The 11,761-nt window shown below is 33.7% G+C and overlaps 1 pseudogene; it reads left to right on the top strand.

Moving 5' to 3' along the window:
- Positions 1–1,877: 1,877 nt before the first annotated feature.
- Positions 1,878–6,974, top strand: LOC129883529 (uncharacterized; annotated as a pseudogene).
- The last annotated feature ends 4,787 nt before the right edge of the window (positions 6,975–11,761 follow it).

The raw sequence follows: 11,761 nt of genomic DNA, 5'->3' as shown, positions 1-11,761 counted from the left end.
AAAGAAGGATTCTTGGTCGGTATGAAGGCAAGATCTTGTTTTCCTTGACAAGATTACAGGAAAGCAGTTTGATGATGAGAAGGTAAGTCGAATTCGTGATATAGTCTTGTAGGGAGAAGCTAAGGAGGCTGTGATTGATGAGGAAGGTGTCCTAAGCATTAAGGAGAAGGTATGTGTGCTCCGTATTGATAATTTGATTGAGACTATTCTTATAGAGGCTCACAGTTTGAGGTACTCTATATATCCTGGTGTAACCAAGATGTATCATGATTTGAGACAACATTATCGATAGAATAGAATAAAGCATGACATTGTTAATTTTGTTGTCCAGTGTCCGAATTGTCAACAGGTAAAATATAAGCGCAAGAGGCCTGGAAGGACACTTCAGAGAATGCTCATTCCTGAATGGAAGTGGAAAAGGATTACAATGGATTTTGTGGTTGGTCTTGCAAAGACATCGGGTAAGTTTGATTCGATATGGGTGATTGTCGACAGGTTAACTTAGTCTACTCACTTTATTCCGATCAAGGTGACTTATAATGTAGAGAAGTTAGTCAAACTCTATACCCGCGAGACTGTTCGATTGTATAGAGTTTTGGTTTTCATTATATCAGATAGAGGTACGCAATTTACTTTTAACTTTTTAAGGACCTTACAGGCTGAGTTAGGTACTAGATTGGATGTTAGTACCACATTTCACCCTCAGACCGATGGGCAGTCTGAGAGGACAATTCAAGTGCTGGAGGATATGCTTCGGGCGTGCGTAATAGATTTTGGTGGTCAGTGGGATCAGTGTTTACCCTTAGCAGAGTTTTAGTACAATAATAGTTGCCACTCGAATATTGATATGGCTCCATTTGAGGTATTGCATGGGAGGATGTGTAGGTATCCTATTGGTTGGTTTGATGCATTTGAGATTTCATTGAAAACATAGTAAAACTAGGTGGGTTCAAATCACTTCAACTTGAAAACATGTATGTAAATCAATATGCATAAATACTTTGAAATTCATTAATTAAAAATCATGCTTTAAACAACTCACCTTGAGAAAACTTGATGAACAAAATGATGAAATAAGGTGGTATTTATAGGTGTGAAGGAGGGACCTAACAATAATTAAAATAATTATAAAGAAAAATCTAAAAAATTAATGGAAGATTGTGATGTCATGGGTGATGTCAAATAGAGGACTATTGATGTCATGAGAGATGTCAAATAGATCTAGATCTTTTTATAGTTGGTGAGATGAACCTTCTTTTAACGGAATACCATTTTTCGGAGCTGCATTTGAAAAATATAACTTCCTCATTAGGATTTGGTGTGTCATATGAATTATTTCTCTAGAAGTCTAATTTTACGTCGTTCAAGAATCAACTAATTTGGAGCATCTTACAGTGAGATATGATTTTTCTTCTATAAATACTCCATTTCGTTAGAGCACCATGTCTTTCAACAATTAATTTATTTGACCTACTTAACCTCTGAAACTTAAAATATGGTTTTCACAAAAGTTGTAGGTAATGATGTTGAGTTATTCAGAAATTTGAATCACCTAATTTGGACCATTCTGTTAAAAGTGATGCCCAAAATACAGAAGTGATATTATTTTCATCGAGAATTGAAACATCATATACAATATTTTTAGGGGGTGTTACAGGTGTGAAGTGCGCCACATCTATAACGGGAGGCTAGATTGCTTTAGGTATTGTCTAACTTCTTTCATACTCTGAATTTTTGCGATAGAGTTTAGCTCTATAAAAGTTTCTTCTAAGTCATGAGTTTACACATTTTAGATCATGCCTCCAAAATGCACCGTCAGTCAACGGAACGTTGACAATACTAATATTCCACCAACTACCATGCCTCCACCATCGAGAATGCGGACTTGGAATGGAGCACATATTTCTAACCAAGTTGCTTATGATGGAGCTCTGGATGTTCCACAGACACCTGCTCTACAACCTTCCCTTATTTCTGAGGCAGAGTTTAGAGGAGCGATCAGTATGCTCACTTAGTTGATGACCTCTCAGCTTGGCCGTCAGAGCACTACGATCACTAGCTCTAGTTCCTAAGAGTCTTCAGCTTCTACAAGAATTAAAGATTTTTTGAGGATGAATCCAGTAGTCTTCACCGAGTCCAAGGTTGAAGATGATCTCTATAATTTTATTGATGAGATGTGGATTATTCTCAAGGCCATGCATGCTACTAAGGTCGAGGGAGTTAAGGTTGTTTCTTACCAGCTCAAGAATGTAGCTAACATCTTGGAGTCGTGGTGAAGATGTTGAGCCAGCGGCATGCACTATAAAAAAAATGACATTTAGCAAAAGTAAATCAAGTCGTTAAAAGTATAAATGCAGTTGTTAAAAGTCTTTAACGACCAAGCAAAATTGGTCATCAACGGTCGTTAAAAGCTTCGTCAATAAAGGTCAATGACCGGATTGCATATCTTGCCATTAAATATAATTTAGTGACAATAACTAATCCGGTTGTTAATTACTTACAATGACCAAATTCCTCTCGTTCATGATTATTTTGTTGTCAAAGACTTGAAGTACAATAATAAATTTCATTCGTTATAAGTACTTTTAGTGACCAAAATTCCTTTCATTGATCATAATATTTTGACTAAGTTTCCTTCGGCAAAATTTGATTGAAATAATTACATATATACTTTTATTTTTTTTTCCAGCAGCTCCAAATTAGTAGTATCATTTTATTTTACTTTTACACGCAATCGAATATTTGATATAAAGTTTTATTATTAACAAAGAACTGAAACAACACGTTATTTTAAATACTGAAAAAATTAATTATATGTTCGACACAATAACATGTTTGATATATTATTAAAATACATATATGTTCGACATAATATCATAAACATACATGTTCGGCATCCATCAAATCCTAAAAATTGAGAAAATAAAATTGTAGCATAAGTATGAACGTCTTTGCACCAACAATAAAACAATAAAAATATAATATTCTTTTCAGTTAGCTCCACAATACTTCAACATCGTGTTCTTTAATCTTCCATTTCTTCATCTGTTAAAAACAAATTTCAAATCCATTAGTAAAAGAATGTGAGATGGCTAACAACTTAGTTTTAAAACATAAATCGATAATTTAATCACCAAAATAGCAAAAGGTGATTTACTTCAATTAGAAAAGAATCTAAGAAGCATGTTTGACGAAAGGTCATTTCAACAAAATTGTCTGAGAGATAGCGTGTGTAAAATAGTATACAATGTACTTGGGAAACAAAGGTGTAGAATCAGTGTCTTATCTATTTCAGCAATTTCTACCCAAAAAATGAGAGCAAAGCACATGTATTCATATTGAGGATCAAAAGTGATTCAAATATAGGGTTTTCCATCCTGTAGTGGCATTTGAAGCTTTTTGTAAACAAGGTTAGACTTGAGGAGAAAATCACATCTTTAGTAGAATTTTATATAGAGTATAATGGAAGAAAAACAACTATATAGGATATAACATTTGTTGGGGATATATTTTAGATATTAGCTACTAATTATATATGATTTTATACTTACTCAAAGTGGTCTAGCATTTGAGAGATAGCTATATGTATAAAATATGTATGCTCTTGTCGAATTGTTTATGCTAGTAGAAAGACGCACATGTAGCAACATCACATAAAACTAATTAAGGATCCAATTCTTGTTGTTTCTGTGGTAGTTTCTTGCACTCCAACATCTTGTTTCTCAAGAAAATAATCCTCTCGAGTCTAGGATATGTCTCTCTCTGATTCCAAATAGTTTAAATAATGGTTTTACTTCTTTTGTTCAGAATCGAAGGAGAGTGTTGGAGAGCTACACAATCAAGCTATTATTTTACTCAAAACCTGCCAATTGAAATTGAAATCACAGATTATTGGTGGTTGGAATCAAGAGGTAATATGGATGACTCAAAGGATCAGCAATAGCAGACCACAAGAAGAAATGTCGGGCTTCTGCTTTATAGCTGTAGTATACCAGATATGGGCAGAAACTTAAAAAATGGCAAGAGGTTATGAAATCAGGCCACGGGGTTTACATAAAGACATTTGAATGTTGCAATCCAGATGCCATTGAGGGAAAAAAGCATTGCAAATTGTTACCAAAGGTAGCAGAACTTAATTCATATCTTTACCAGTTCATAGTTAGTTGTCAAAGTTTATTCATTGTTTAGTAATTTTCTATTTACAACCTCTTGTATAAAAAGAGGAGAGAAGATTTGAGTCCAAAGAAGTTGGCAGTTCAGTAAAGTTTGATACATTTGGTTGAATGGAAAATTTAAGCTTTTGACATAAAAAAATACGGCATGGAAAGATCCACAACTACACTCTCTGATTCTAATTCTTTAAGCCTACTCATCGCTTGCCTAGATGACTTAATATGCCCAGTTATAGTTAAATGTGAAATGCTATATATTCTGATTCTGCTTTATTAAGAATTATGAGAAAGAATAACTGGATTACAGCTATCAAGAAGTCAATTTTTGAGTCTACGGAGACAGAAAAAGTGTCTTGGAGGCAAATATTATAGATGTGTGTGGCCTAAAGAGGGTACAAGAATATATTTTTTTCCAAAAAATTGCAATTACAACAGTAGGACAAACTGAATTGATAGGCTAAAAATAGACAGTAATACTACCAAAAACAAGGACCTGATCGGAAGAGAGATCTTGACTTTCTTCCCACAATAATACATAGAACAGTAACCTTGGAGATCTCTTTTATGGTTTAGATTAAGGATCCTATTGATTCTTCTGGAGCTTAGGAAAAAGCTCAAGCTCGCTCATTTGAGGAAAGTGGCATTAATGAATCAGTAACTTAAACAGAACAGTTTTAGCAAATGAAAATGGTACTGATAAAGGACAGTTGAGTTCACCCTCTTTATTTCCTCTTGAAAATAAAACAACTGGTAGAAAAGGCATTGGGGAGGTGTGAGTGGCTGGCCAGGGATGGTTACAGAAGAGGTAGGGGTAGGCTGAAGAAGTATTGGGGAGAGGTGATTAGACAGGACATGGCGCAGTTACAGCTTACGGAGGACATGACCTTAGATAGGAGGGTGTGGAAGACCCACATTAGGGTAGAAGGCTAGTTCATAGTCTCGTTATTCTTCTCTATTCATAGGCGTAGTAATGCATTACGATCTCTTGCGCTTTGACTTCTGATTTATGTTATTTCTGTTATTATTTATTACTTTCTATGCTTTGATTACTCTATTTTATCTGTGACGCTTTCATTATTTATTTATTTGTTATTTGTTATTTGTTATTTGTATTTATTTATTTGTATTTACTTGTTATCTATTCGTTATTTGTTTGTTGTTTTTCTCATAAAGCTTTTAATTTCCTATTCTTATCTAACATTTTTTTTATGCGTTTATGCTTTTACTGAGCCGAGGGTCTCCAAGAAACAGCCGTCCTACCTTGGTAGGAGTAAGGTCTGCGTACATTCTACCCTCCCCAGACCCCATGTTGTGAGATTTCACTGGGTTGTTGTTGTTGTTGTTGTTGTTGGTAGAAAAGGCATTGTTTACAAGTCTAGTAGGAGTAAGGAATTGAGATGTAGCTAGAAGAAACAAGAAGTGAACATAATTGAAGAACTATCAGTAGTCCATAAGACTTCACCAAAAGCTGCTAAACAAACTATGAAGAACAATCAGGACAATGCCAATGCATTTATCTAGAATAAGAAGGATTTGAAAAATAAGAAAAAAGGTAGATCCTCTAGAAATGTCACTAAATCAGTAGTAGAAGACATTTCCACTTCATGTTGTGCTAAAAGACTTTCCAAGAGAAATAACTCGAAGTCCTTCAACTTGTCTACTTCTTGTGAATCAGGAAAAATATAGTCAAGGAAGTACATTTGAAGATGTTACAATAACAGTGAAGTATACTGAAATGACAACAAAAATAAAGTCTCCTAGATATATAAGATTAATTTATTATTCCAGGACTATAACACAGTAAAGGATTTAACACCCAACACTTGGGTTCAGACTTCATACTAAAATAATGGTTAATACATTTTAGTATCAATTATTATTTGTTCCTAGAATTCACTTTAGTTAGCATCCAAACCTGGATAGTTTTAATTTTGTGGCAACACATATACTACAAAACATATATTAGCTCCAACAACAGTAAGCTTTGAAGCATAGGGAGCTAATCAAAATCAAAAGAACTACATCATTTAAAGGAGCATAATTAGTCTAAAAACTAGTAATCCTATATGCACTACTGTTATTTTTGATTGATTTAGCTATTATTGAAATTTGATTTTCAGATGATAGATTTATACTGGACTATTATTCCAATAATGCTAGTGCATTTCTATGAAAACCATCTGTTGGCACGGTATAATGTGTGGAGGTCCAAGGTAATTATACTTTTAACTTGGATTTGGAGTATAAGAGTTACATATAACTACTTCTAACATGAGAATAGGCAGTGGTGGTGGATCTCTTTCTTTGTTGTTTATGTCTCTCTGTAGATTTATCTGATGGGTATATGCCTGCCTATGTAAGTTGTCCACTCTAAAGACAAGCCGTGAATATTTGGGATTTCATTGTCGTATTCATCTTCTTGTCTGCCATTATAGTTGCTTATTATGCAAATACAGAGCTCTATAATTTTTGAGCAAAAATAAGAAACTACAAGATCTTGGCGAGCCAATGGTTCCCAAATTTTGATGAAGGCCTCTTGAGGTATTATGGACATTCAAACTATTTTGGTGAACAATTATGGTGGTGGGGACTCGTCCTATTACCTGAAACTTGGGTCATGCTTGGACTTTTGTCGATGCACTTATTAATATCATGTGTCTTGCACATGTCACTGTGCTTGTTGAGAATAGGATGCTTAAGAAAGCCTACAGAGCTAAATCATACAAGCTGTGCCAGAGGACAGCATCTGTGTGGATGCCATGGTTCAAGTCATCCGCAAAAGTTAAAGATAACAAAACTTGAGTCTATTTTCAATCTATATAGTGTCTTTCTTTATTAAATGTCCACAATACGAACTATAGAATAAGTAATCTAATTATGTGATTTTATTTTTATTTTTATGTTTTAAAAACATAATCCTATAAGCATGAAGGCCTATTCATCATAAAATTAGTACAACTAAGACTGTCTATCTAGATCAAATTATCATAGGAAAACAGATCATTCATAGCAATACTGTAGTAACAAAGCCCCTATCAAAGAGGAGCATTTCTAAACAACATCACTAAATTCATTGACAAATACACATCATCTAATAACTAATAGAAAGTTAACTAACCTGATGGAGGTGATGAAGGCTAATGGACCACTATTCTTTCAAGGCGTTCATATTTACTCTCTATAATATCCATGCACTTTAATCTGAAATAGTCAATACTTTTTCAAAAAATATTCTTGACAATTATCAGTCAAAAGAAGAGATAGTAATGTTGTAATTCTTATGGTAATAGCTGCCCACATGTGCTCAAGCTTATTCTCTTCAATGTCCATCCCTGAGAGTACCCGCTGGCACATATTGCAATCAAGAATTGGAAAAGCCAAGTGTCTCGTAAATGGGTGTGATTCTGCTTGACGACTCAATTTTGGTTGAAAATGACTTTTCATTTCTCTCCAAGTCATAGATGAAAAACATCCTTACAAATGTTTGTTCCCCTTACTTTTTTTGCTCTTTCAGTGTCACATGGACTTGCAAAATTTAAGGTAAGTCAAGCCAAACAAGAAGTTTAACCTCAATAATAACAAGAATATATGAAACAAAAGAAAATAAAATACTAGTTTCACTTTTATGAGCATCTCGGGTCACTTCAACCACATTTTTTGCCTTTTATTTTTTATTCAAATGGACCGGCAAGTTTTTCTATCTTTTTTAGTATAGAACGAGATACAAACCTCATTGATACGGAAGGGGCAACGACATATTTTTTTCACAGTGAAGACTTATCAGAAACCAATACACACATGATCCATGGAAGAAGGGCAAGATTATTTTTATGCTTCTTTACAGGTAACAACAAGAAAATATTACACAGAAGAAAATACATACTAGATTCATTTCTCTTAGCATCTTGAGCCACTTCAACCACTCTTTTTGCCATTTTAGATTCAAACAGACCTCAAATTTAAGTGTGAGTCAAAAAAATTAAAATATCAAGCCAACTAACAATAAAAAAAATTTACACAAAATAAAGTAAAATACTAGTATCACTTCTTTGAGCATCTCGAGACACTTCAAGTCATATTTTTTGCCTTGTCAAAGTCAGATGGACCTGTAAATTTTGGTGTCAGTCAAAAAAATAAGAAGTTCATACCCATTAGTGACAAGAAAATATTTATCTGGTTCTATTCTTTCATGTTCGAATGTGCGAGTGATTTGTGCATTTAGTATCACAATAAACATAAAAGTACTTATCTTTCAGCAACTATATTATAATGACAGAAAGGCCTTTTTTTATTATTTTGTTTGAATTAGTACTTGTGTTCTGCACTGTAAAAATTTATGTACTTCCACTTTTTTTACATGTTTGATGAAAAGAAAAGTCGAGGGTAAGCATTCAACACGTTGCTAAACAACCTTTATTCCTTCAGTTTTCCCGCTCAAAAAAATTTAAAGATGAAGTTCAGAAAAGAGGATCAATGATGATTTACATGATTTAAAGTTGAATTATGAATGCCTATGCATGAAGTTACTTTCAATTATGATTATGAGGATCAATGATCATTTACATGAGTTTTGATTTTGAGTTCAATGATGAGATTTCTCTTTTTGTCTTCCTTCATCAAAACCTTAATTAAAAACTGAATGTTTTAAAAAAATTACAAGTGGACTATTTATAGCCTTGAAAAAGCAAAGTTGCAATCCATATAGTTAAGTTCGCGACATGGAGGTGTTTCTCCACAGTGCAATTTTTCATTTTTTTCTTCGCCAGAATTTGTTCTATCCAGAAGCAGGTCCGCGACGTGGACCTAGTGTGGACTACACTGTTACATCCAATAAATTCCAAGTGTAGAAATTAAATTGCTACAGCTTAATGTGCGATGCAGACACACTCCATTATGATGCATTTTCTTCACATTTGTTCCCAACTTCTTCTTTAAGCTCCACTTTTAATCCAATCATCTTTTGAATGTCCATTCTTCCATATTTAGCGTGAAAGTGTCTAACCATGTTGGTTATCTATATTCATACACAAGTAATCTAAAAATGAAGTAAACTATAAGAATTTGCTCCCAAACTCTGCTATGGACATGGGTTATTTTGGTTATTGGATGCATAAATGCACCCAAGTTCAAAACTCTTCCGACGAGTGGCTTTTACGACCCATAAGAGTTCCTACGGACCATAGGTGATGCTCGTTAAAAACGTTCAAAGAGTCAGAACTTAGGCATGAAGGACGATTAGGGTCTACGACCCATAGAAGGCCCATAGAACCAAACCTCAGAGACCAGTCTCTTCCACGAGCAGCTTTGTACGACTTGTAGAAGGGTGTATGACTCATAGAAGGGACCCATAGACCCAACCCTACAACTCAAGTGAGCTCTAAAAGTGTACTCAGTTTCAACGCAAGGTCTCCTATGGCCCATAGAAACTTCTATGGGCCGTAGGAGGTACCCATAGACGACATTATTAGTTTTAATGAGGGATAGAACTGTCTTTTCTTACCCATTCAAAATTAAAAACCTGATGTTGTTAGGCTAAATTGAGTCTCTTAACAGTGTCATATGAGCCTTTTTCCTCATTAACACTTCAAAGGATTAAAGTGAGGTTGCCAAGAATATTGTTCTCCTGGGTATGTAAGGCTAAGAATATTGTTTTTTCGGGTATGTAAGGCTAATCATAGAATTGGAGTGAGGTTGTTCTCATGCCCTATATCTCAATTCCATCATTTCAGAATTCCAGTTTGAGCTTTAGTACGATTTGTATTGAGTTTCGAATGAATTATAACTTGCTTTTGTTGAGTTCCTTGTATGTTTGTTGAGATTGTAATTATTTCTACGATTTGAATTCTTAAAGTTTTTGTTCATGGTTACTTCCATATGAACCTGAATTAAGTTACTACATTGCTTATTATATTGCTTTGTATTAGAATAAAAGAGATTTTTTTCATATGTCAAATAAAAGAAGAGCTTTTGATGGAACCTAGTGTCCTAAGTGCATTACAGTGCTTGAGTTCATGGAGATTTACATTATTGATTTTATGCATGATTTTCGGAGCCTAAATGAGTTAGAGCGCTATACATAATTTATATTTTATGAATGAGTTGTAGGGAACACTAGTAGTCCCCAATACATGTTCTTTCAAAAGAAGAGAATAAGGGATTTGATAAAGAGTTGAGTAAATCAATGTAAAGTCCAATGAAACTAAGTGAGATGTATTTTGATTATCTTACTCAGTTTATTGTATGAAAATTATTACATACAGAGTAGAGAGTTGATTCAGTACTTTTAGAGATAGTGTCTTAAACATTGACTGTTACATAATCCCAGTATTTACAAACATTTTTATGAGTTTATGCTTTAAGTATTTAAATTGCTCACTACCTTCTTTCTTCTGTATCAAGTTAAGTCTTCCGCTTAGTAGTCAGCCAGTCCAAGGGTTCTCTTTGGACCAACAATAGTTTTCAAGTGCTGGCCATGCCTAGGGTGTAGAATCGGAGCGTGAAAATAGCCTATCTCAAAACTGATCATGCGCGCTTTGAATCTGCCGTAGAAGAGCTATCTACTTTCAAAAGACCTTTGATCACTATCATGCTAACAAAATATTGATTATAATGTCAATATGGATGCTTAGACACCAAACTTGACGCTAGATTTGCAATAATTGAAGACGGGCCCAAAATCGGATCAAAATAGGAATGTGGAATCTACATCAAAAATCCAAAAATTAACTCTGTCAAAAGGCCCTAAACAACTTACCGAGCTTTTATCCCCAAATGAGATACAATTCGATATTTGAAAAGGGAGAAAACAACCCATTTAAAAATTATCTTTGCTGCCATTTTTCAACACCGAAAATCATGTATGCATAAAATATTTAATATTTTTATCATTAAAATCAATAGAAAGAACACAAGGAAGAAGAAAAAAAATTAAAGAGTGATACAACAATACGCAAAGCTTCTTATTTGTTGGAGTTGAACTAACTTTCACCGCCATGTTCTTTTCATCTATTTTAGATTATGTAGAGATCAAATGCTTATTATTTGTATATTTTCCATTGTGGTAATTGACTAGTAGAAAATTTTCATACTATGTGTTTGTGAAAATTTCCAAATAAACTTTTTGGACTAAGAAAATTTGACTTTGATATTTTTTTGTTGGAAATATTAAAATTGCTATTTGACATCAATTATATCCAAATGTGGATTACTTAACTAAGAAAGTAACTAAAAAGTTTCTCATTTTTACTTACAAACTGAAATGAGATTTGGAAGTCTTATGAATCTGTCAAGCACAATGAGAGTTAATAGAATGTATTAGTTTGTCAAAACACAATGGGACATATATCTTACTTTCTTCTTTTTCATGGTAGATTCATGAAGACCGTGCCTCAATATGAGCGTATGAATATTTCTCATTCATTGGAGCTAATAAAACCTGGAATGAAATTTGATTCTGATGAACAAGGATTTGAATATTACAATGAATATGCTGCTATAATCGGTTTTCGTGTTAGAAAGGAATTTGCCAACAAAAGTAAAATTCATGGATATGTGACTTCAAGAAAATTTACTTGTTATAATGAAGTTTT

The sequence above is a fragment of the Solanum dulcamara genome, chromosome 3 (genome assembly GCF_947179165.1).
Source record: "Solanum dulcamara chromosome 3, daSolDulc1.2, whole genome shotgun sequence".
In the NCBI taxonomy this organism is placed as follows: domain Eukaryota; kingdom Viridiplantae; phylum Streptophyta; class Magnoliopsida; order Solanales; family Solanaceae; genus Solanum; species Solanum dulcamara.
The sequence above is the reverse complement of the archived record's forward strand: the minus strand, read 5'-3'. Positions and strand labels throughout refer to the sequence as shown.